Source organism: Ambystoma mexicanum, chromosome 8 (assembly GCF_040938575.1).
Source record: "Ambystoma mexicanum isolate Mex_15411 chromosome 8, UKY_AmexF1_1, whole genome shotgun sequence".
Lineage (NCBI taxonomy): Eukaryota > Metazoa > Chordata > Amphibia > Caudata > Ambystomatidae > Ambystoma > Ambystoma mexicanum.
This window is the reverse complement of record NC_090929.1, coordinates 86382063-86409221: the sequence shown is the minus strand read 5'-3', so window position 1 is coordinate 86409221 and position 27159 is coordinate 86382063. Positions and strand designations below refer to the sequence as shown.

Below are 27159 nucleotides of genomic sequence, written 5' to 3'. Positions count from 1 at the left end.
GCGTAAGCGCGTCTGCACACATACGTGATTTCATTGGCCCAAAGCCCCCCATGCGCAGCTGTGACGTCACGCGCATGGCCGTACAGAATGGCGCGTGTAAAAAAAAAAGATAATACACGTCCGAGTGTCAAAGCGCGTAATTGGTGGAAATGGCCTCATCGTGTATACGCGTCTGTGACGTGTGTATAAAAGGTACATGTAGAACGCCATTTCCTTGTACGTGCTTTTCGTGGAGAGCGAGTGGGTGAAATCTGTACTTCTTGTCGGTTCACACGCGATTTACTTCACGGCGTTTCCAGTTCGTACTCCCTGTTACCTCTGACAGCTTTTTCTCTTTTCCTCTTTTTCCTGGGCCTGTTTCCTCAAACAGCGTTCCCTTCTACTGTTGTCCTGTCTCCTCAGACAGCGTACAATTCTTCTTTAGGCGGGGGTGTTGCCAACGCGCACACGAGCATATTTTTCACGCTTTTGTTCCTGGCAGACGGTGAGTCGCGCACGTATTTCACATCTGTGCTTGCCCCGTGTGTTGCGTACCCCTTCAGAGGTCATTCTAGGCTGCGTGTGACACGCATACGTTCATTCTTGTGTTTCTGGGTGCCACAGCGTAGTGCAGGTTTATTTTTCCATGCATGTGGTCTAGGAGGGGTTGCGGGCACCTTACTTCCCTTTTTTGGGGTGCCTGTGCTTTGTGTGACCCATCATCTTTCCTCAGGGGTGACATACAGCCTTGCTAGAGCACTAGGGTACGATTACCATCTGACCCCCAATTACCCAGGACAATAGTTCACATCGACTCCCATACGCACAATAACATCAGTGCCATGGCTGGGAGGCGAACAAGCCGTAAGGGTGGCAAAGGTGGCCGAGCCCCAAGTGGTGGCCGTGGTGGATCCGGTAGGGGACGTGGCCGTGACTTGCAGGGTGCCCCTAGCCCCCCATGTGTGGAGGAGCAGTCAGGGACACCCATGCCCCCCCCCCTTGGTTGAGGTTAACGTGGCTGACACCATCCATGCTCAGCCCTTGTTGGACCAGCCCACTGTGGAACCAGACCTGGCACAGGGTGACTCCATGGCTGACTTCCAGGTCAGCAGGTCTAGGCCACGTGCGCCGGTGAACGTTGGTGTCATCAGGCCACGTGGATATGGGGCAGCTAGGTCATCTGCTGCCCCGCATAGGCAGGCTGGGGAGGCTGCAGGGGCAGCTGCGGCTCCATCCACCCCACCTCTCACACACCCAGCCAGGACAGTGTCGGTCCAAGTCCATCATGCTGACATTCCCCCTGACACCATCACACTTGAGCTAATGCCTGCACCAACTCCCATGCTGAGTGTGCAATCCCACACTCCTAATACAGAGTCCACCAGGGCTCCTGCCCCTAGTGTCCAGAGCAGCATAGGACACTCAGGATCCCCACCACCTTCCAAGCGGAAGAGGAAGAGTGCTCGTCCAGTAGAGGCTGATACCCCAGACACGGCTACACAGTCCGGCCCGTCAAGGAAGCCCAGCTTCAATGAGGCCGAACTGAATGCACTTGGAGAGTATGTGTCCGCACATGACTGCGAAATGGTGATTGTTGCAGGATCCAAGACCACACCTGCACAACGTCAGGCACACTGGCAGACCATTGCGGACATCATAAGTGCCCTTGGAATCGTGAGGCGCACAGCTACTGAATGCTACAAGCACTGGAATGACCTGAAGCACAGGGCAAAGAATAAACTGGCCTCAAGTCATGCCGCAACTCTAGTGACTGGAGGTGGGTCTCCAGCAGACGACATAGAACTCACTCCACATGAGCAGGTTGCTGGGACCTACGTCACGGAGGAACAGATCCAAGGCGTGGGAGAACTGGCAGATTACGAGGCATTGTCCGGTGAGTGCACATGCATGTGTGTCATCCATGTGCATGGTGTGTGTGGGAGGGCTTCTGTTTGGGTGCCAGGTGAGGGTGCGTGTGCCTGAGTGGTTTGGGGTCACCCATGTGCCTCTTCCTATACATTCTGTGCACCAGCATTTGGGTATAGCAGCATCCCTTCTGCCAACATTAGACATCCAGCTCAACACCACGCCAGTTGCCCTTGAAGTGTCATCTTGCCCCAACATTGTTGCTTATTTACCTCTGTTTATTCAGGCAGATTGTTTGCATACCACCAATTTTACTCGGGATTTCTCAGTCCTATTGTCACATGTCTGACATGGCTATGGTACAGTGGACTGGCTTTGTTTCCTGGACATGATTTGTTTAGACATGTCCCTGTGCTATAGGACCATTTTGGACTGGCAGCTGCAGGTTAAACATTTGAACCATTTCAATGAAAAAATCAATTTCATTAGCAAACTGGACTGAATAACCAATTGGTGACCTCCTCTCCCTCTTCACTTCATGGCTAGGGTACATGCCATCTGTGTGATGGCATGTGTATGTGACCTGCCAATCACTGGACAATGTGTGATGCCACTGCTAGGCAGCATGCAGCAAATGTGTTCATCTTCCATCTTGGTGTCATCAATGTGTGCCATCTGCCTACCCTTCACACGCAGTGACGGTGCATGCATGGGAGGGTTTTAGTCATGTGGGACATGTGTCAATCAAGTACTGTTTCTGTAGCCTCTCAGCTTTAATTGTGTGCCATAGTGCTAATGCCTGTTTCCATTTGTTTTCTTTTATGTCTTTGCAGGGGATGATGCACTTGATACTGCTGGGGTTGTGGAGATGGTGCAGACCCAGGAGGGGTCTGAGGGCCGACCGACCACCAGTGAGGGACGTGGTGTGGTGGTGGGTGAGAACCCACAACTGCTGCAGGTCGTGCTCTCAAGGGGTGTCTCTGGCTGCACCTCCCCGAGCTGTATTCAGGTGTCAATTCGGATGATGAGACCTATGTGCCGTCGCAGGTGAGTGTTCCTGGGAGGGATTCTGTTCTGTCCGACCCACCTGCACCAAGGTTAGAACCCTCAATGGGGATGTCAGTGTTGGCAGGTACGCCTTTGGTGGTTACGGATGCAGGGTCACACTCCGCAACATCTGATCCTGTTCCTGGGCCAGCAGATCAGAGGGGGAATGCACTCCTGCAGCCTCAGGCAGTGCCGGCACAGCAAGGCGCAGTTCGCCTTGCCTCAGACAGGTGTGGTGCCCGCCGACGTGGTGGCCATCAGCCACCTGGCAATACCGCATGGGAGCAATCCATATATGGTATGGCAACCCAACAGGCAGCATCATCAGAGATGATGGCTCAGGCCATGGATAGGGTGGGCACTTCCATTGTCCCCCCCGAAAGGCTGATGGAGCGACTACAGCAGGCAACCACCTCCATCTGCCAGTCACACAGGGAGGACATGTTGGCGTCCGACAGGGACAGGTGGGCGGCACTGGCGACTCTGCATGAAGCCATTTCCCTAGAGTCCCAAGGCCACAGGGAAGCCCTGAGGGTGGAACTCCTTCACCTCAGGACGACTCTTGTTGAGCTTGAGGCTTCAACAAACAGAAGGACAGAACAGCAGCTGGAGCATCTCACACGTACGCTCTCAGCTGAGATGCAGGCAACTAGGGCGGAGGTCCGGGCATCCCGTGAGTTGTTGCATGGGGACCTCTGCACACTTATCCTCCAGAACGAGACCTACCACACCCGCATACTTGCAGCCATGGGGGAACAGACTAGGGCTTTGCGTGGGCTGCCTCCCATAGTGCCACCACCTCCTGATGCAGCTGCAGAGGGTGAGGAGAGCGACAGCAGTGATACTCCCACAATAGGGTAGCCGTGTAGGCCATGAGCCCATGGAGGTGTTTTTTTTTCTCGCAAGATCCACACAGGTGGGTTTTGGTGTGCACCCTGTCCTCGGACCTCCTGGGTGGCCTCCCCCACCCTCCCCGGGCCCATTAATGGCTTTTTTTTTTTTTTTGGGACAGTGTGTTGCCTTGTGTGGCTCCCGTGGGCATACGCTGCATTGTGGCTGGGCACATGCAGGCTTGTCATGAATTTCGTTCAGATGCTTGGGTTTTTGTGACACACACCCCTCCTGCTTCCCGTTTCCATGGGCTTGCAAAGGGTGTGCCCAAGTGACATTGACGTACATGGTGACATTGGACTCCCATTCGATGTGTGGGCAGTCTGTAGTCAATACTGTGTATACATTCATAGTGCATATTGTTGTTGTATTGTACACTGCATGGTGTATTGATATGTGCCTCTGCATCCATCTCATCCTCCTAATTTGCAGGTCCATTCCTCATGTCTTCACAATGCGTTCCACCTTGGAACTGGAGTCCATGTTGTAAGCAGTGCACCTACACTCTTGCGTGGCGCTAACACTGTATACATGGAAGTGTTTGGAGGGCTGGCATCATCAGGTAGTGAGGCTAGCACATTTTTAAGTCTGTAATGTCATGTTTAAGGTAGGTTGGAGGTTGTGTAGGTGATTGGTATTCTTGATAAGTATTTGGTAATGTGTGTTGTAGCTCCTGCATTACTGTGAGCATTTCATGTGTGGCCATGTTTCCATTAGGGACACTGTAGCTGGTGACACTTGGGGCATGTTGTGGGGATTAATTTGTTTCCTCTCACATTGCATGACATGCCATGATGTGTTGTGTGGCCGTGCCTGGGAGGGGTTTGGTGACATGGCACTGTTTTCATGTAGTATTTTGCAAGTGGGTGTTCATTTCTGCAGCATGGAAGTGTGTCTTTTGATGACACTGCATTGGTGTTGTTTGTGTAGGTAGGGATGCACACATTGTGACACTTCCACATGAACAATCTCAGGCTGCTATGGTTCTGACAGTTGACTGTCCCTTTGTTCGTCTTAATTGTCAGGTCGAGTCATCATTGCTTATCAGATGGTATGTGCCAGGGCTGTGTGCACTCCACTGGGGTGTGATTTCTATGTGAAGTAATTAGCCACCAGCTGCGTACGGGCTGCCTCACCCCGTGCCCTCTCCCCTCCCATGTGCAGCGGGCGTGCATGTGGTTGGGGATGTGGGGGCACCACCATGTCCACAGCCAGGCCCCGGCGTGTTGCAACATTGTGCAGGACACATGCTGCCACTATGATCCTGCACACTACTGGGGGCGCATATAACAGCTGCCCGCCAGAACGGTCAAGGGAGCGAAAGCGTGACTTGAGCACTCGGAATGTGCGCTCCATTATGCCCCGGGTTGCAATATGGGCTGTGTTGTATCTTACCTCTGGAGGCGTGATGGGGTTCCGAATTGGCGTCATCATGTGGGTGCTCAGAGGGTAGGCACTGTCCCCTGGTGAGGAGGTGATGGGTATCATTTGTGGGGTAGTGACATAACTCTGCATCTGACATGCATGCATGTGCAGTGGCATTCATACTCACCAAGCAGCCATGTATCGCCATGCCGCCCAGATTCTAGGTCCTGGCTTAGGGTAGACATTCGGTAAATGAAGCTGTCGTGGGTGGACCCTGGATAGTTGGCATATACTGAGGTGATGATTCCCTTGGCATTACATACTACCTGCATGTTGATGGAATGCCAGTGCTTGCGGTTCCTATAGATGTGCTCAGATGCCCTGGGGGGACGTAGTGCCACATGGGTGCAGTCAATGGCACCTAGCACTTTTGGGAATTGTGCCACACCGTAGAAATCGAGGGCGGCAGCCTGCCTTTCTGCAGGTGTCCTGGGCAGGTATATGTGCCTACGGACTGATGGGCGTGCAGTGATGATGTTCAAGACCTGGTGTAGGCAGCGTGACTGCGTGGCCTGTGACACCCCACCCACTATGGCTGAAATGATCCTGTGGCCAAGAAGTGCAGTACATTGAGGACCTTCTCCAGGGGGCTGAGTGCTTGGGAGCACAGGGTGGGTGATGTGAGGTCACCCTCCCACTCACTGACCAGGTCCAGTATTATGTGTGGTGGAAACCTGTACCTCCCATACACCTGGTCATCAGGCATCCCAAAAAGGCTGGTTCTGGGAGTGAAAATTCGGGCCCTCACTATCCTCCTCCTCCTCCTTTTGGTAACCCACGACCACTGCTGCTAGGAACGGTATATTCATCCTGGCGTCTGAGCTTGTTTGTTGTTTGCGCGCACTTTTATGCTGCGCAGGTCGACGTACGCCTGCTTCATGCTGGCGTACGTGTTTCAGGATTGGACCATTTATTTTTCGGCGCGTCGTAGGCGAACGTGTGAATCTCCCCGCCCAACCCAGGAATACACGTAGCACGCTCTCCCAGGCCCAGTCGCGAGTAAATATTCCCGCCCACCCCTGGAATACACGTACCCCACTCTCACAGGCCCAGTCGCGTGTGGAACTTCCCGCGCACCCCGAAACACACGTAGCCAGGCTAATCGCGTGTGGAACTTCCCGCGCACCCCGAAGTACACGTACCCAGGCTAATTGCGTGTGTAACTTCACGCACACCCCGTAGTATGCGTACCCAGGCTAATTGCGTGTGGAACTTCCTGCGCACCCCGAAGTACATGTAGCCAGGCCAATCGCGTGTGGAACTTCCCGCGCACCCAGGAACACACGCACACGCTATTTTTTCACACAGCGGGTGTCCGTGTTTGTCGGTACCCCTTTGCACCTCATTTGTCCTAGAGGGCCACTGTATGGCCCATTCATCATGGCTGTATATGGGTGCTTTTTGTTAGCGCACATTTTGGCGCACATTTTTTTCAGTCGCAGGGGCGCTACCGCCTGCTTTCTTGTGGCGTACTTGTTTGGCCCTGTGCGCATCTTTGACCTACGCTGGTTTGCCCTATTCGATTCCATGAATACGGGTTGTAGGCGAGCGTGTGGGCGTTCCGCGCACTTGCCTCCTGTACTTCCCCCGTGACGCCCATATTTTCACGCGTTGTTCCCCATTCCGAGTGTTACGCCCCGTGTTACGCCTACTTTTGTGATGTGCGCCACGCTATGTGCGATTTCGCAGTGGCCGTGGCGCACGCTGTTGGATGACCTGTGCGCCAGCGTGCGCGGCGCACATTTTTAGCGCACATCCAATGTTTTTCTCGCGCACGGACTTCCATGAATCGATGTGCGCTGGTTTGCCTGCGATTTTCGCACTTGCACTGCGATTTTCGCACTTTTACTGCGATTCGCACGTTTTGGCACCTCTGCGCAGGAATTTTCAGCGCACATTATTTCCATGAATCGACCCCTTAATGTTTTATACATATCTAACGTACACTGATGCAAATTGTAGTAAAAGGATTTCTTTTATTTATTTGCACTTGTTGTGCCATAGTTATTTAATGTCCACTTTGTAGTGACCTAATTTGTTTTTTTTTTCCAATAACACACATTGCAAGATATACATTTATTGCATTTGAAAGTTCATTTAAAGTGTTCAATTAGTGAAAGTGTCACACAGCTTTACCAAATGTAGGGGAAGGCACATTACGTGGAACCCAGGTTGGAGGCAAGAGGCAGAATCTCTCGCTAAACAAGGTTTCGAATCTTGTGGCTGTACTTTTTTTTTTTTTTTTTTTTTTTTTTTTTTTTTTTTTATAGCGCCACACCCTTTACCAACCATAACTGCACACCCTCCCACCACATAGCCCCCCTAAACATACACAAACACACACATATGTCATATGACCAACAAGAATTGAACACAGGTGATGGAGGCAAATGTAGTTGATGAAACCATAGCCGTTTGAATCCCCTTTATTTTGTTTGTGTACTGTTTCACTGCTTTTATGTGTATGGTTTCACTGCACTGTGCATGTGTGCCTGTTGCCTTGCTTCGTAACCAGGAGGGTAAAGCCTCACGTTACTTGGATGATATTCAGAGAGGATCCTCTGCGCAGTGTGTGACCATTATGGAAAGGCAACCACTACTGGTTTACCTTTTGTGTCATGTGCAGAAAGTTCACTGTTGCTGCTTCTATTGATGGTTTTTACTTTCACACTAAAGGCCAAACCTGATATGATCTGGCATTTATAGTGCACCTATACACAAGTGTTTCAAGGCGCAACAGGGCAGGGCAGGGGAGGGGAACCGAGGGAAGACGGAGACAACAATCTTACTAGGCCAAGTGACATTGAGGTCACGCAAGTGCAGGGGAGTGCGTGAAGGGGGAAAAAGTGCGAGGGGGAAGAGGGAAGGGAAGTGCAGTACATAGGATAAACAGAAAATAAATAAAAACAATAAATAAGAATAAATAATAAGTGTGGCCTGCTGGTGGCAACTGCAATTGTAAGTACAGACATCAGGTGTCAAGTGGTGGTAGGGGGCTGTAGGGATACAGAAACAGCCACAGAGTGCAAGGGTTGCCAGGGGGTCAGTGCAGGTTTGCAACAGACGGGGAGGGAACCTGGGCCCAAGAACACAGAGTAGCCAGGTGACTAGTGCAGTTGCAGTTTCAGTCAGGAGTTCAGCAGGGGAGAGGAGGAGAGAAAGCAGAAGCAAAGAGGAAGGTCTTGAGGTGCTTCCGGAACCAGAGATGGTTCTCTTCAATTTTCAGAGAGGCAGGAAAGCTGTTCCAGAGGGAGGCCCATCCGAAGAAAGAGATCCACCCCCAACTCGTTGCTTGGAGAAGCGACTGACCCTGAGGGAGTTGGATGTGGATGAGCGAAGGGCTCGAGAAGGAAGATATTTAGGAATAGAGAGTTTAAGGTACTGAGGTCCCAGCCCCCAGAAGGCCATGTGGGCAATGCAGAGGGTTTTGAACGTAATCCACACAGCCACTGGGAGCCAGTGCAGAGATTTCAGTCCTGGAGAGAGACGATCCCTGGGCTTGAGGCCAAGGACAAGTCACGCAGTCCTGTATTGGATGAGTTGCAGAGGGCGGAGAGTAGAGGAAGGCAGATTCAGAAAGAGGCTGCTGCAGTAGTCCAGCCTAGAGAGAGCCAGAGCTCTGGAGACAGTGAGCTTCTGGGGGAAAGAGAAGAAAGGGGGAATACCTCTGAGGAGGTGCAGCTGGTAGTGTGACTTCTTAGAGATGTGAGGAGAGTGTGGGGTCGAAGATGACCCTGAGGTTTTTAGCCTTACAGGTGGGAGCAGGAAGAGGGCCAAGAGAGGCCGGCCAGAGAGTGACCGGAAAGGAGGAAGCGGGTGTGCCGATGAAGAGAATCTCAGTCTTACTGGCATTAAGGCAGAGATCATTGGGACACACCACTGCTGGATAGCAGACAGTCATAGATGAGAGAAGGAGATGAGGTGGCTGAAGGAAGCCTGAAAATGAGCTGAGTGCCATCTGCATGGCACTGAAAGTTGTGGCAGAGAGAGGCAATGCGGTGGGCAAGCAGTGGCAGGTATTGGTTGAACATCCAGGGAGAGAGGTTAGGCCCCTGGGGAACACCACAGGTAGAGATAGAGGAGAGGAAGGACCCAAGTCGGACCTGGGAGGGTTGATCAGAGAGGAAAGAAGTCAGCCAAGCCAGGGCCCGATCGGTGATACCCAGGCTATCACAGAGACGGTTGAGCATGATGGCATGGTTGACCGTGTCAAAGGCAAAAGAGAGATCAAGTAAGATGAGGACACAGGGGGTGTTAGAATCAAGGTTGGAGAGCAGGTCTTCATGGATGTTCAGGAGAGCAGTTTCAGTGGTTTAAGCAGCTCTGAAGCCAGACTGATGGTCATGGAGACAACCAACAGATTCTGTGTGAAGATTAAGCTGGGAGATGGCTAGCTTTTCCAGGAGTTTGCCCAGGAAAGGAGTGATGGAGATTGGGCGATAGTTATATATATTTTTAAAATGTATTTATTTGCATTTTTAAAGCGCTCACACAGCCCTGGGGCATCGAGGCGCTGTTACAGAATTTGTTTGTTGCTGTTGTTGTCTTAGTTGCATATTTATAACGCACTTAAATACCCAGAAGTTTCTAAGCGTGGACCCGGGGATTGAACCTGTGTTGCTTTGTGTCGTCTTGCTTCCAAGTCGAGCACGTTGCCACTGAGCTACCCTCTCGGGATTTTTTTTTAGTTAGCTGGGCACGACGCATCGGCAGAGGGTTTCTTAAGAGGGTGCACAAGGGAGTGCTTCAGGGGGGCAGCGAAGACTGCAGTAGCGAGGGAGTGGTTGCAGAAGTCAGCCAGAGCAGGAGCCAGGGTATCAATGTGGTCCTTGATGGTTTTGGAGGGACAGGGGTGAATCTGTTTTGACGAGACCTTCATAGATCGCACTTGTCTAGAAACTTCGTCTTGGGAGAACTGGGGAAAGGCAGAAAATGTGGTAGGAGAGGTGGCCGAAGGGCCAGAGGAAGAACAGGGAGGCGGGGGAGGGGGAGAGGAAGAGAGAGAGAGGACAGGATGTCTGGAGTTTTAGAGATGAAACGAGAAGCCAGGGTCATGCAGGGGGCCTCGGAGGGGACAGGAGAGAAAGAGACTACAGCAGGATTGGCCAGTTCCTTGCAGATTTTAGAGTTTGGCTGAGTTGTTAGATGCCACAAAGATGCGGGCTTGGATGTGAGCTCTCTTCTTGGTGCGGACAGAAAGCCGGTATTGCCTTTGGAGCAGGCGGCAGGCCAGTTTGTCAGAGGATATACAGGAAGCACGCCATTTCCTCTCAGCCACTCTGCACTTCGTTTGAGGGTGACGAGGTCTGAGTCGTACCAGGAATTGCACTTGGCTTGGGGCTTCAAGCGGATCCTTATGACAGTGGCAAGAACATCAAGAGTATCAGATATAGCAGAGTGGAGCACGGAGAGGGCTGTGTCAGTGTGTGTGTGTGTGTGTGTGTGTGTGTGTGTGTGTGTGTGTGTCAGCCTGGTGGGGGGGTGTCAGCGAAAGCCTCGATTAACACACGCTTCATGGGTCGGATAACCAAGAAGGTGGGTGGCAGTGCTGGAGGTGGCTTGGCCTGAGGGGTAGAAAGGATGATCTGGGAGGAAAGGAGAAAGTGATCACTCCAGGAGGGAGGAGTGGTGAGAGGGATGGAAAGGGCGAAGGTCTGAAGAGATCAGGCCTGAAAAGATCAGAGCATCCAGAGTGTGCCCTGCAGAGTGAGTCGGACCAGGGGGGAGAACAGAGAGTAAGAGAGAGTTGCAGAGGTCGCGAAAGAGTCCAGAGGAAGGACCGGAAGCATCCAGGTGGATGTTAAAGTCTCCAAGAAGGTGGAGTTGAGTGGTCGAGACCAGGAGGGAAGAGGAGAGGTCCGCCCACTCAGAGAAGGAGGAGGAGATCTGAGCAGGTGGCCAATAGATGGTAGCCACAGTAAGCAAATGGCCAGGAGAGAGAGCCTGCAGACGAGGCATTCGAAAGAGGAGTAGGTCTGCATAGGAATGAGAGGCAGGGATCCACTCAGGGAAGATCAGGGCTACACCCCCTCCGGAGTGGTTGGATCTGGGCGCGGAGAGGATCTTTTAGCCATCAGGGAGGAGAGTGTCAAAGCTTGTGACAGAGCTGGCCGTGAGGCATGTCTCGGTGAGACCAATGACATCAAGGTCAAGTTCTTCCAGGAGACGGCAGATGTCAGAGGAGTGTTTGACAGCAGAGCGAGATTTGAGAGTAGCAATATGAAGAACGTTCCCAACCTTGAAAGACTTCCGGGGAGGGGTACAAATCAGAGGTACACCCTGCGGAGGTGTAGAAGCCTGGGGAGGCAGGGGGCGGGGGGCGGCACAGAAGAGGAATGAGGGGAGGGCAAAGCACAGATTCCATAGGTTGACTGATTCTTCAGCTCCCATGTTCTCAAAGTTTCTACCTGATGGTTTTAGTATCCTGCACCTGGACAGAGCAGCGGCTCACCCTAGAAGTGGGGTGGCAATTATTTTTTGATCAGTACTTAAGGTTAAATTGGTTCCCTGTTCACACGGCCTAGCTATGGAGTCTCTGTTGGTATCTGCCTCAGTCTATTCATTTGTTTTCTGGTTTATAGCCCTCCTGGCTCATGCTCTTTTCTTCATCCTTTTTTTGAACGTGTTGCCTCATTACAGCTTAAATACTCCAACCTAATTGTTTTAGGTGATTTTAATATTCAGATGAACCTGCCGCGTGCTCCTATTCTTGACTAGTTCTTAGAAAGCATTCTGGATTTAGGGTTGCAACAATATCTGGTCGAATCCACCCATCAGTTAGGTGTAATCCTAGATCTCATTTTTACAGCCGTCTCAGGGTTGTTGGTTCGTTCTGTTATTCCACTGGTCTGGACAGACCATTTCTTGGTCTCTTTCACAGTGCCTTTTGTAATACATTTGTTGGCTCCCGCTAAGCACACTATCCTTAGAAGGATCTGGTGTAAGGTGGACCTATCTCTCTTCGCATCTACTTTTATGGCTAGCTTTCCTACTGACAGCCCGATTGATTTCTCTATCCTGTCTTCATCTCTGTTGAAAGTTGCTGATCAACTGGCACCCCTTCAGGCGGTAAAGGTTTGTGCTCGGACCTCGCAGCCATGGGAGTTCGCCAAGCTGATCGTAAGTGGCGTTTCTCATATAATCTGGCTGACAAAGCCACTTACTCTTCTCTATATACAAAATCCCATTTGTCTATTAAATCTGCGAAACAGCTGTTCTTTACTAATAGTTTGAAGCTGCTCTTAACCAGTCCAGGGAACTCTTTTCTGTTGTGAAATCTTTTTCCTCTACAGCACGCTTCCTTCCCACAGCTATGCCGTCTCAATCCAACTGTGAAGCGTTAGCTGACTTTTTACATTCTAAAATGTCTGCTATCCGTGATAATATTGCATCCACTACCTCTTGGACACGAGCCATGGAAGCTAGCCCACCTGCTACAGGGGTTTGGGACACCTACCTGTGGTTCTCGGAGGAGACTGTTCTTGCTACTATTTCTCGCATTAAGTCAGCAGCACCATCCGACCCAGTACCTCTATCCATTTTACATGATCTCCTGCCTAGGATCATCCCAATGGTAACCCAAGCCATCAATCTCTCATGTAGTCAGGGGTTTATCCCAGAAGAGCTTAAACAAGCCATTGTGGCCCCTTTACTCAAGAAGCTGTCTCTGGATGCTTCAGTGCTGTCTCATTTCCACCCTATCTCATTGCTTCCCTTCTTCATGAAGTTGTTATAAGTGCTGATCTCTCCTCTTCTCCTCCTTCTTGGAGTCTTCGCTAGTGTTCAACCCCTTTCAGTCTGTTTTTTGGCCAAGTAAGGGCACAGCAAGTGTTCTGGTCTCGGTCATGGATGATCTTGCCAGCCTAGTTGATAGTGGAGGAGTGGGAGCCCTGATTCCGCTGGATCTATCAGCAGCGTTTTATACTGTTGATCACCCCCCTCCTTCTCTCCCGGCTGGCTGCGCTTTGAATATGGGGTCCTGTTTTGGTATGGTTTACCTCCTTCTTGACTGACTGGGGCCAGTCCGTATCTCTTTCTCCCTTTCTTTCTACTTCCCATCCTTTGTTCTGTGGGGTTCCTCAGGGATCCGCCTTATCCCAATGTTATTTAACATCTATATTTGCTCCCCGATTGCTCTTATCCGCTCCCATGGCTTCAGGTGTTACTCTTATACTCTTACGCAGACGACACACAGACCCTAGTTCGTCTTGATCTTGACCGGGATGGTGCGTCATCCCGTCTGTGTGACTGCCTGATAGCCGTGGGGGATTGGATGAGCATCAGTTGGCTTAAACTCAACGAGGACAAGACGGCGGTCCTGGTGGTGGGTTCTTCGGTTTCCTCAGATTCTTGGTCCTCTTCTTTGTAGTCTGCCTCACCAGGTGCTTTTCCTACACGCGTGACTTTGGAGAAGAATTTGGGGGGTCTATCTTTTTGCCTCACTACTTGGCCCAGCCGATTGGTTTGATCCATCAACTGCAACATCTTCAGAACCTGGCTGCCCGGGTTGCCACTGCTACCCTCTACGGCTCACATATTAGCCCGGTGTATCACCATTTACATTGGCTTCCAGTGCAACAGCGGATTGCTTTTAAATCCCTGTGCATTGTTCACCGGACGGTCTATCGGGCTGGACCGGAATTTCTTCGGGACAAGTTCCAGCCCTATGTTCCTGGTCGTACTCTTCGCTCGGCCAGTGACCGTCTGATCCGGGTTCCAAGGATCTGCCTCCAGAGAGTGGGTGGCAGGGCCTTCTCTGTCGCAGCTGGTAAGCTATGGAACAGCATTCCTCTCAAACTCAAATCTATTGAAAATCACTTGACTTTTCGCCATCTACTTAAAACCTTTCTCTTTTGCTGAAATGTCTTCCTTCTGGTTGTAGTGTTGTTGTGCTGGTCTTCGTGCCAAGATGCCTTTGGGTGGACATGCACATTGCAAATTCACCTAACATAACATAGGTCTGGCGAGGGAAAGACAGAAAGGATGTCGGGGAGGGTTTTCCTGGAGGAGGCGCTGTCAGCGATAGGGAACTCTGGGTTGTAGACCAGGATGTCTTTTTTAAACGTCTTCCTACCAGATTTAGTGAGGAGAGCAGGATAGTCGAAAGAGAAGCAGTTAGAAAAGATAGGAGAAACAGACAGCACCAGAGGTAGGGAGAGAAGAGGACGGGGAGCACACTAGGGAAGGACACAGGGAGGGGAGAGACGAGACAATAGTAGACAATTGGACAAGATGACAGGAGCTCAGATAATGGTAGAAAAGTTTGCTAGATGAATGCTTTGCTAAGAAGGCAAAAACCATATAACGGCACTACTTTCACAAAGCAATTTTAAATACTTTCACATATAACTACCAGAGAAAACACACCTAAGTATGAGAGTCCTGTATAGTGGGGAATAAGGCCTAGGTTTCACAATGCTATTTTAAATATTTTCACAATGCTATTTAAATACAGGAGAGAAAGAAAATGAAGAAAAACACACCTTCTGCGAAGCTGCTATCTGGCCGGGTTTACAGGGTATAGTGAAGGCTCTATGCCTGACCCGGGCCACTTCTACCTTACTTAGTCGCTGCTGGTTGACGGCTGACAACTGGCTTCCCCTGCTGACACCTGCAGACATGATGGGGAGCCGCCTTAGTAGGAGCCGCCCTTTGCGTGGGGGCCTTAGCCGCAGGGGCTGCACGGGCAGAGTTCTGCCCTAGGACGGTCAGTTATGACTGGTGGAAGTACCTATCAGGGGGTGGTGGGCAGGCTAGAAGGCGGGATGGAGGCAATGACGAAGCGGGTTGGGGAGGGAGAACAACATGGGCAGCGTCGGGAAGGGAAATCTTTTTTGAAATAGCAAATGAGCACCACGCTCAAGCAAGTCCACTCACTTGGCCAACAGGACGAGTGGACATGCTTGCCCTGATGGACCGTGAGTGGTCTGAAATAAATTGAGTTTTAGTTTGCCTGATTGTTGATTACCAAACGTTTTCCACCTGAATATTTTTAAATATTGTTTACCCTATTAATGGTTTCCTCAGGAAAGTATACCGTGAGATGTTTTCACTACCCACAGCCGGGTTATCCTAGATCAGTATGCAGTCATAACTGTGAGGGTTTCTTCCCAGTCTTTCACTTGACATTATTTGTACCCATCCATGTGCAAAGATGGTTTTGTTGACTTCCACCTGGAATTGTACTACTATATTCAATGTTGTTAATTGAATATTCTTAGGGTGGTGCCCACTCCTTTCTCAGTTTCTTATAAACAGATGGGCCCTGATGTTTGCTCATCACTTACACTGTCATTTTGCACTTTACACACAGGGCACGTTTCTTGTCCTTCTAGGCATAGCACCCCTGAACGCCCAAACACATCTCTAGAGCGCAGAGTGCTTTTTTGAGCGGTGTAACCACTCATCCCTTTCTCTACAGTTGCAGGTGGTGCGGAAACACCGTCATCTTCCCACATCCCCCCCCTCACACCTGAGCTTCAATTAAACCACTAACTCTCAGAAGATTGCTTTGGAAAACACTGGCAGGAGTACAACGTTTGTTAAGGCTTGAAAAAGCCCACTCTAAGAGATCCCAGTATATTGTGTTTTGGGCAGAGATAGGCAGGCAGTAGGTGGGAATGGATATAGGGAGAAGCATGGCCGTGGGCAGGCAGTGGGTGGATAAATAACCAGACAACTCCTGCAAGCACTGTGGCCCATCTCATTTTCCATCTCTCCCTAGCTGTACTCCAATGCAATCGTTTTAATTAATAGATGGACTTAAGTGCCACTATTTTCCAAAACTAAAAATCAGCGCATCTGAGAAAGGCTGGCTACTCCCCTATGTAAAATAAAACAGCCCTGCGTATAGCAGGCCTGCTGACGAGTGCTTCTACTGACGCAGTTAAAATAAAGCAGACTTGTTGGTGCGCTCGCATTACACGCAAAGCCACCCCTCTGGAAAGTGCTAGTGCTGTCACAAGTATTTAAAGATGTAAAGGCAGGCGCTCTGTTACCAGTCTTTAGCTTCTCCTCCGAACGCACGTTTTCATGACTTCATCAATCTTCAGGGAGGCTGAGTTACTTCGTTTTTTCAGGCGGGTCTGCATTTCTGATTCAGGTGTGACAAGTTAATTAGCTCTGAGGATTCTGGTACTTGTATTTTTCGCACTTGATTTTGCTGGCAAGTGACTGGAAACAACTCCCTCCATAGCACAAATCTTCCCCTTGATGGGGGAAGGGAGAAAGCCATGGTTGTGGCTCTCCAAAAGTATTTTCATGCCGACTGAGAAGTGTGGGCCTAATTTGGAAAAAAAAGAAAAAGCGAATTGTGCATTGAGACCACAATTGGTGATGCTAATGTCTTTTAGTTCCAGAGCCTAAAAACTAGGGGTGAATTTGAATCGTTAGATAAAAAACTCACTGTGCAAAGATGCTTTTAAGTACAATAAAATAGACCCTGTCAAACTATCACACTGAAACTAAAGCAATCCTATGGAGTTTGTATGCTGCCAAATTAATGTTAGGGAAGGGCTGAACCTGTTATATTAGAAGTATAACTGTGTGGTTGAGAAGTGTCGTTGTCCTGTAAAAAGTGAAGCAGATCCGATGAAGTTCCATGACTAATGTGGTTGTGCAACTATAAAAGGGTTTCCAAAAAGAAAACTCACAATGAACACAGACTTGGACCACTAACCTGTCCCTTGTGCATCCTCATCCTTTTACCCTTCTCTTCCTCAAAGGGTTAGTTCCCAGAGTAATCTGCATTAATAGCATCAAGGCTCAAGGCCTGAGCTGTACTTAAGGCTCAACACAGATACGTGTATTAAGCCCTTAACTCATTAAACTGTTTGACCGGCTTTAGATGTGAGTGCATCAGCCCAGACCTTCCTGGTCTTCCTGAGGCACCAGCCTGCTGGGAATTGTGGGCCGGAATAATCGGGTTCAATATAAATGTTAGCAACAAATGGAAAAGGCAATCAGTGATGCATTCGAAAATAGGTATTCTGCCAGGATGTGGGTATCCACGCATACCATAAAGGTATCTTTGCCTACAGCTTTCCTTGTGAGCATGCCCACCACTTCTTGTTAAGACCTACATTACTCTCCTTCCAAAAAGACATTAGTCCTATGGATGGTAAGATCCTGGCACTCACAAGTCACAGCCATGTGAGTTGCAGCAAAATTGGGAAACCAGGCATAGTTGAAGGGATGTTTCAAAAAAGGTAGCAGGCGCTCCTCTCCAGAAAGAACATGGCATGATAACCTGTTCTGAAGTGAGAGTTTGCAGCACATGCTTTTTGCTCACTGTACGCTGGTCTGGCCTAGGTTATTTAGCTGAGGTGGGCCACAACGGGAGGTTATGTATCTTGCCAGGTGGGTTGCGAGCAGTACCTTACTGCCCATGTTAGTATTGGAACTATGTTCCCTACTGGCCTGCCCACAAAACCCATCACCACACCCACTGCCACCTTCAATCCAAACCCCCAAACAATCACATCTGTTGTTTAAGGGAATGTTCAGTGTGGTGCACTGACGTGCAAGTTTCAACTTCTTCCTACACTTTTATTTTAAAACTTAACCATTCGATAACAGTTGATAAAAAATAAAAAAAAAAGTATAGTAACAGTAAACTTATTTTTTTTTAAAGTAGAGGAGCACTGCTCCCGGCCCACTTCTACCACTGCCTGTTGGTCCTATTTTAATGGACCTGCTCCCCTTTAAAGCTATCATAAACAAGACAAAATACAGGGCCAAAAAGCACCCTATCAAAGCAAAGCCCAAGAGCATGCTTGGGGCTGAGCGGCGTTGTTGGGTGCGTGGTGCCGGGGGTAGGGGATGATCCATTAGGAGAGGGTTCTGTCATCCTGATGTCACTGACATTGCGACGCCGTGTTGCTTTCAGACGCACCAGTAACTGACCAGGATAAAAGGGCAACTCTTAGGGGCGTGTACTCTGTGTCCTGCGCACCCGCATGCCCTCACCCTTATTTATAGCTAAATGATTCTTGTTTCCCACCCACCAATCCCTAGTTTCTGTCTTTCTCTGGCTAGCAATTTGAGGGGTGGTATGAGACCAGCGGGGTGGCAGTGTTATTTTATATGCTGTATTCTGGAATATGTAATACATGTGGGACTGTATTTTTGGCTCCTAGTGGTGCATAAGTGCTCAGTACATGTTGGGGAACTTGCCATGGGAATGCTCACTGCTTGGCACTGAGCCGCTAGGTCCGCCAGGGATGGGGAAGCAGGACTCTGTGTTGCCATGGGAATGCTCACTGCTTGGCACTGAGCCGCTAGGCACGCCAGGGATGGGGAAGCAGGACTCGGTGTTGCCATGGGAATGCTCACTGCTTGGCGCTGAGCCGCTAGGTCCGCCAAGGATGGGGAAGCAGGACTCGGTGTTGCCATGGGAATGCTCACTGCTTGGCGCTGAGCCGCTAGGTACGCCAGGGATGGGGAAGCAGGACTCGGTGTTGCCAGGCTACGATAAGCCACCATACTTTTCAGCAGGACCATTTCCAGAACGAGTGGGGGACGGTTGCATGATGTTAATTGTATCAATTTCCAAAGAGGTCTAGGTCTGCAGGATGTACAAACATCTCAACGGTTTAAAAAAAAAAAAAAAAAGGAAAATACAATTGTTGCATTTTTTGTAATAAATACATTCAAATACCTTGACAAGTAATTGTGTGGTGTGTGCTACTTCTCTCTGCCTCGGCGCCTGCCACTTTTTTATAAAATATATATATATATTTTTTAGCAGTGCTATTCTTTGCCATGACTGTTCCTCAACTGACACAGTGATGGAACATTTCTAAATAAAGGACTCCACACCGCTCCAGTGACCTGCCAAGTGTGTGTCTGCTAACAAGACAATTAAAAGTGAGTAACACAATGCAGCTCCTTTTAAAGATTAATGTATATTCATGATGTCTACTAGCTTGACATACAAAAAAGTTTGCTTTTATGTAGATATAGTCAAATGTTCTCACTACACAATGTCTTTTGGTATGTGTCTTAAGGTGTAAAACGGGAGATTTTTAGACTTGCATCATATTCCCAGCTTCCACCTTGCTCTCCTCAACTTCCACTGTTCAGACTTCCCGCCTGACCGCTCTGTCACTTGAAGCTCTCCATTCCTCTTCCACTCTCCCATCCTCCTCCCTCATCTATCCCCAAATGTACATTTTAGCCCGACTCCATTTTCCCCTGCCTCGACCAAGTCAACATCTCGTTCCAAGCTCTCTCACCTCCACTTGCTCACTACATTGAGCTCAACTTCAACTCGCCACTGTCTACCCCTTCAATAATCACTGCCCTGTCCACTCGTTTAAACCTTCCTGTCTACATCATCATCAATGAGCTGCTGGGGAGAACCATGCATTGCTGCTTATGTCAATGGCACACTCTTCTTATGGCCTACAAGGTCTCTCTACTGACAGGGAACACAGCGCTTGACACTTCCACATGCTTTTATTATACTCATCTTGTTATCTCTATCCACTTGCACCTTTGTAAACTATCCAGGACCCTCCAGGCCATCCTCCCCCTCCACTCTACACATTTCTCAATGTCCCCTTCTCTCTCCATCAAAATTACAGAAATATGGGACACCTTGTGCACTCGTATCTTTCACTCAATCTCTCATTCTCCTGCTGTCCCATCTTCCCCACACACACCCATCTCACTTCTCCCCACTGAACGTCTACCCATCCTGCACTCTGCCAACCCATCCCGCGTCCCATTGACTCCTTTGTGCCACAAATTAAGGAACTTGGACCTGTCACTTCAGCTCACTTCACCTTATTCAACCTATTTATGTGAACTGGTACTTTTCCAGCCTTCTACAACAGCCAGACACACCTCTCATAATGAAACCAACTACGGACCCCACCCAACCACACCTCATTCTACAGACCATTTTCTCTCATTCCCTCAAGGTTGTCTTTAACTTCATAATCAACATCTCGAGATACGGCCCTTCCAATTTGGTTTCCAGCCCAAACATTCCATTGACAGTGTTCTCATTCACGCCGCCAATTCTCTTACCACTGCCCATCACTCTCACCTCTCCATTCTCATTCTTCTGGTCCTTTAAGCTGTCTTTGACACAGTGGATCGCCCCTCCCTTCTTCAAGCTCTTTTCCCTCCTTGGCTTCAATGACAGTGTATAAGAATTGGTGTTCTCCTTTCTCTCTGACCACTCCTTCTCCATATCATGGAACTTCTACGCCTCCTCCCAACACTTCTTCCTGTGGGTGTTCACAAAGGATCAGTCCTCGGACCCACTTCTCTTTAAACTATATATCTCCTCCCTTGGCAAACTCCTGTCTTCCTTTGACTTTAACCATCCCCTCTTTGTTGACAATATTCAGGGTATTATTCTCCTCCTCCTTCGTCCCTGCAATCTCCGAACACATAACCAACTGTCTTACTACTATTTGACATAGGATGGCTCTATGCTGTCTAATTCTAAACTCTTCAAAGAGAGAAGTCGTTTTTCGTCATGTCTCAAATACCAACCACACCCTCCACGCTCCCATCTCTTTGCTCGAATACCTCATACCTTCACCCTTTGCTCGCCACTTTGGCATTCACTTTGACAGCAACCTGAAAATCTACCAGTTCATCCCCTGCAGCCTGGCCCCACCTCCTAAACATTTGGAAAATCTTCCCACTCGTAACATGCCACTCAAGTAAATCCCTTTTCTCTACTTGAACTCAGCAAACCGGTCTACTGTGCAAGCCTACTTCTGGGTCGACCCCTCTACCTTGTTGTTCCCCTCAACAAAGTCCTCAACTTTGAAACACAACCCCTTTTCAACCAACCCCGGCCTTCCCCTACTTCTTCCTACCTTCACTATGTGGATGGCTATCTAGCAGAATTTATCTCTTTAAATTCTTGCTACTCTTCTATAAATCCATCTGCGGTCTTGCCCCTCCCCCGCCCAAGACCTCATCACATGCATCTCACTATACTCTCTGTCTCAAACATTTTGCTCCTTGACTCTTCCATAACCTACTGGTTCCCTGCCCCCTAATGCCTCCTCCCGCTTTTGCTCCTTTTCCTTACTTATGCCACTCCAATGGAATTCTCCCACATGCCCCCAAACATCCAAAGACTCTCTTCACTGGTACTCTTTAAAACAGGACTCAAATCCACCTTCCAGAAATAGAAAGAGCACCTCTGGCCCCAGCAACTCCAATCCAAACGAACCACCCAACCCAACCCACCTCCCCCGAGTCCTGCCCTCTGAATACTCTATTTAATTTGTAAATATGTAACTACTGTTCTCAATCGCCCTATGTTAAACCTGTGTTATTGTCTTCCAGTCCCTGTCCCTGATTTATGTACTTACCCCTTCACTGTCCAGCATACGTCCTTGAAAACAGCACTGAGCCTATATAAAGGCACCTTATCCTAGGACTGCCCCTGCTCTTTAATTGCCGAACTTGGTAAGTAATGTCTGTTCGAAAAGACATCCTGTTCTTAAATAAATAGAAATACAAATGCAAAATGTTGCATTCTAGGACTCGTCACTTTCCATTCAGGATGTGGAAATAAAGGAACAGTGATTCTTTGGTTTAACATGTTTCTATAAGGATTTACATATTGCCAGGTTGCTTTACTATGCATTTGTCCATTTCGCAAGTAACCACTATAAAACAGTATTCATGCAGCCCTTGAAACTCAAAACATAGGTATTTGTATCTAGTATAGGTCATAAAATGTGTGGCCAAGCATATACATTGCAGAGTAGGTCTAAATCCCTGTTTCTCTGCTTAAGCAAAGTGTCATTCTGGACAAACATTTTAATCTCACTGTCACATAAATGAAAACATTGAAGGCCTTGGAAGTGATTGAGGTCACAATATAAAAACAAAAAAAACGACCGCTTGGTATCTGTCAGAATGGTGTTCAAGGTGTGTTTGTTCATCTGTGATTATTTAGTGTAGTGTATAGGAACATTTGGTGTAGAGCTGTTTCTTCAGCAGGTCGATGTTCTATTGTGTTGTCGGTTAGGGTGGAAGGCACAAAGATATTGAGTTGGTTATTGTTACCATGTATTGCAACATACCACCCACGAATTGGGACATCATTTTTTACTTGATCATATGTATTTGTTTATATCAACGAAAAACATTCTTCCTGACTGATGTTGGACTAAGTGATGCTACATACCATGGCACAAATTCATGACCCAGTTTCTATTCACTTGCCCCAGAGTTTCCTTCGGACTGCCCACTGACACCTCAGAGACACCCCGACTGGAGTGTCACTCATACCACATCACAACCAAAGCCTTAACATGCTATTAAAATATGCATTTTGTCTTTAAATCGTATCATGTTTTTCAGCACTGTCTATGGCCTATTGGGCGTTAAATTGCATCATTTGCAGCTAATTCACACAAGTCCCCAAAACATTCCATGCTGGCAACGGGAAGGGGGTTTATAAAAGTATGTGTGTTCTGCCCACATTCTCTGAAGGTAGACTTTCCTCCATCATTTAAATAAATAGTCTGCCTCCAAGGTTTGTTGTTTTATTGTAGGTGTGTCTCTGGCAAGAGGCACTGAAAGCAATGCAAGGGTTGCAACTTCACCATCACAAATCGCAGCCATCCTTATTAATAATAATAATAATAATAATCGCAGCCATCCTTATTAATAATAATAATAATAATAATTTAGCATTTTATATAGCACTACAAATCCTCAGGTATCTGAGCGCTGCTTATTATTACCCACGGTGTGGGGTGCTCATTTACCAACCTCAGAAGGATGAAAGGCTGAGTTTGGCACTGCGGGGATTCAAACCTGCGTTAGCAGGCACTGCACAGATGTCAAAGCGAGCGCTCTACTCGCTGTGCTATCGCACCGGCTTAAGTGTGGCAGATAAATGATTAATATGCAAACGTTGCCTAAATGATACATACCTTTCTCAAACGATGACTACAAGCAGAAAGGTTTATCACACTGCCTCTGACATGCCAAGTATCTCGACCAAGTTGGAGGGAGATTTTGCTCCAGAAAGCAGGAAAAGGAATGTCCCCATAGGATTCCATTGGGGTTTTCATTATTTTAGGCAGGAGTGAGTGCTTGGGCTTGTCTTGAGTTTGTCTCCCTCTGCTGGATTCTTGTGCAAGTTGCGGGAGACTTGGCATGTATGGGTATCTAGGTTTTGAACTTATTCAGATGGGAAGTATAGTTTAAGGCCATCTCATGTTTTCCTGTCAGTTTGAAATAGTTAACCTTCATAACCAAGAAAAACTTATGTTTTAAAATTGTTTGTTGAATGCTTTTTTGCGTGAAGGTGTGCGTGTGTGCGTGTGTGCGTGTGTGTGATACAGGTGCAGCTTTTGAGCAATGAGTGGCATGATGCCTAGCTAGGGACAGCAGAGGCATATACTGAGACAGAGTTTGAGATTTGATGTGGGCACTTGCGACATGAACATTTGTTTTACAGTGGCAATGCTATAATGTATTGTTGAGAGCAGCCTTGTTACTTTGGACATCAAAAAGCATGGAAGGTGGGCAGACCTCATGATCTGGTTTGGGTAGAACCTGCGTGTAAGTGGGGCAATCTTGCCATATATTGTTGAGGGGACATACAGAGAAATATCGCCCTAGGTACTGCATGATCACTATTGAGTCTGTAAGACCTTTCAACTAAATAATTAATTGAATTGTTATGCAGAGAGAATACAGCGGAAATGTTTTTCCAAAATGTCTTAAATTGATGCGTGTTATGATTCTGATCATTTACTCTATTTGTATTTTTGCACAGCAGATGTGGGCCTGTTTTTGTTACACATTCTAATGATGATTCAGACTCTGAGCAATGATACAGGTATGATGAATGACATTGGGCTTACATGGTCATTTCGATCCCGGAGGCATTTTGGGGACATTTTATCTTGTCAAATTGCTTTCTCACACAAGACCACCCTGTTTCTTGGGGCGGGCTGAGGGGGCAGCTACCCAGGGAGCAGAGCTTAAGCAGATCAGGGAAGGTGGTGCAGGAAGAGGCCTACCCAGACAGCTGCCTTTTAGCCCACCGGTTCAAAGTTAAGCATTCCTTTGTTTCCAATAAATGAATGCATATTCCAAACACCACCTTTGAAATGCTCTGGAGACACACACTCTCTTGTAGGGTAATGATTCCAGTCTATCCATATAATTCCCTAAAGACTTTTCTGTACTGGGGACTGGGCATGCTCGGACTGAGACCCAGCCCCTCCTCATCTAAAGTGCTCCAGAACCTAGAAGAAAAAGAGACCTTCTACCCCAGGTCAATGGCTGATTTCGCAGTCATTTTATCCTTGCATCCAAGATGTCCGAATGAGTATGTATGTTTCATGGTTACAAACATTTTAATGTTTGGGTCAGTATTGTGAACAGTGATGTGAGCAACAAGCCTTGTGCCTGTTATGCATTTACTAATTCACGCACACAACCTTTTTATCACAGACTTGTTTATCAAATACAGAGTTCTGTGATCATTGTTATGTTCTCGAAATGCTCTGTGATACGCACAGCAGACAGGAACACTTATTGGTTCTATTTGTCCCCTTTATCTCTCGCATAGGGGTATTTAGAGAGAGTACAATAGAAGTGGCACTCCTTTAGGAAAGGAGCGGCAACATCAGCTTGGATGAGGGGTTGCAGGAAAAAGCCATAAAGGGGATAGGAGGTTGGAAATCTGGGGCTTATAAAAGATATATTAGGAAAGACCTTATCTAACAGTGTCCTCCTCTCTCCCATCCCTTCTCTCTTTGCCCTCCTTGTGCTCACAGGTAACCTACCCTCCAAAACTGCATGGATTGTGGGTCATTCATTTATCACCAGGGCCAGCAGATGGCTGGAGGACACCCAGGAAGTCATGCATTTTCAGGACAGAATTACTTACTGGTGGGGCAAACCAGGCATGCGCTGGGGAAATTCTCCGGCCTCCTTGGGGCCTGCTTCCCTCCCCCCCAATTTCCTCATCATCCATATCGGGGGCAATGATTTGCCCCAAATCGGCAGAAAGCCCCTCCTTGCGGAAAATCTGCACCTCCCTCCGATCCATTGCACACATGTTAAGACTACGAACGGAAGTCATGATGTTCGAAATCATCCCGCGCCAGCATTGGCAGGGCGCAGAGTCCAATAAAACCATTGAAATATCCAGGCGCAAATTAAATAAAGCAGTGGCCAATGTTTGCCTATTTTCAGGTCTGAAATTCATAAAGCACGGGATCACAGTGCACAATCGGGCCCTGTTTTGCAGCAACAGGGTTCCACCTGTCCATAGAGGGCATGGACATCTTCACCAGAAATATCTTCTGGTCCCTAGCAGCCAGGGGCTCTTCTTAGTTTTGTCATCTGTTTTTAGGGGACATGAGGGGCCGCCGGGCAGCACCCCCTCAGGGTGGCGGCCGGGATCAGCCTTGAGTTGGCCCTACGTGGGAGTAGGGCCCCGCGTTCACCTGATCCCTCTGTCCCCAAAATATATTTGTGTTATTTTTCTTATGATGATGTTATGGTTGTTTTTCTTTTTTGCACCATGGCTTGTATTACAATAAAGCTTGTGGCCAAAGTTTTCCACCTCACATCCTGTTTGGCCTCCTCCTTCCTGACGCTGACATTACTGTCATACTTTCTCTTGCATGCCTCTTTCCCCGCACTAAAAGACTTCAAGGCTTATAAACATGGGCCCTCCCTCATGGGAGGCCCGAGGGCATAAGCTGGGAGGTGGGTTTGTTATGGGCCCGGCCGGGGAAGCACCTTCCAGGTGCTGCCCAACTTTGCATGCAGGTGCTAGGGCGGGCGGCCAAGGCTCCAGAACAATGGGGACCCAGAATGCTGGGCGCCCACCAGGGAAGAGAGGTGGCAGGGGCAGGGGACAACAGGTAGTCCCTGCCCCTGACACCTCACATCAAAGGCCCCCCCTCCCATCTGGACGGTTACAGGCCAAAATCGTCCTATAACCAGGGAGGGCAAGGTAGACCCTCTCTTTCCGTGCCTCTCTCCTGCCAGGCACCCAGCAGGCTTCCTGATCCTGAATCCATCATCTAAAAAGCTCCCTCCCACCCTGCAACAGCCATGAGGAACCACACTAGCAGGGGCCAGGTAGATCCTCAATAATAGCCAAAAGTTTCACAAATAGGTTAGGGAAAGTTTTAAAACCCGGATAAGTATACACAAAGGCTAAAACGCCTTCAAAAAATGGTCAAACAATAACAAAATATAAATGCAAGGGTCACAAATGTTTTTAAACCTGTTAAGGCGAAGAGAATGCAATTATTGAAACTCAGGCTCATAGAACCCACCCCCGAGGAAAACAATGCAATAACAACGCACAGGGGGTTCAAACACAAGTGGATAGCGCAAAAATAGCAGAGGTCTATAAGATTATAGACCTCTGGATGCAACATCATTGGATGTGTCTGAATAACTCAAAGACCGAACTGTTGATTTTCGGAACACGACAGGCCAGATCCAAGCTTGGGGCGGAATATAAAGCTTTTACTATCAAAGATGCTAATATCCAGGTAATGCCTCCAGCTAAAACACTCGGGATGATGGTTGTACCTGCATAAAAACTACGCCTACTGAGAGCTATTAGACCCTTCATCAATGAAGAAAATACAGCCACCATCGCAAGAGCAATCATACTGTCACGCTTAGACTATGGCAGCGCCCTATTACTTGGAGCCACCAAGAGGGAAATAGAAAGGTGCCAAGTAATGGAAAATGATTCAGTTCGCATAGTTAAGGGAATCAAAAACAGAGAGCATATCAACAGGGAGAAAAGCTCTACACTGGGAGAGTCATATTTAAAGCGACAACGATAATTCACAAGCGCCTATTTGGCGAGCCACAGAAGAATTACTTTAAAAAACAATTTTCATCTTACATACCTCAGAGATGCCTAAGATCAGCTGATATGGGCCTACTGAATATACCCTGTGCAAATCACTC

General features: G+C 48.3%; 1 protein-coding gene across 9 annotated transcripts in view; it reads left to right on the top strand.

Annotated features, from left to right (window-relative positions):
- LOC138471647 (uncharacterized) overlaps positions 1–27159 on the top strand; it is a 341135-nt gene that overhangs the window by 219345 nt on the left and 94631 nt on the right. The window contains exons 4-5 of one of the 9 annotated variants that reach the window (XM_069609366.1): positions 18953–19074; positions 21526–21648. The exons of 6 other annotated variants lie outside the window; for them this stretch is intronic. The gene's annotated coding sequence lies outside the window, so the exon portion shown is untranslated. The remainder of the gene's footprint in view (positions 1–18952; positions 19075–21525; positions 21649–27159) is intronic. 2 more of the 9 variants (XM_069609367.1, XM_069609365.1) reach the window with 2 other exon arrangements.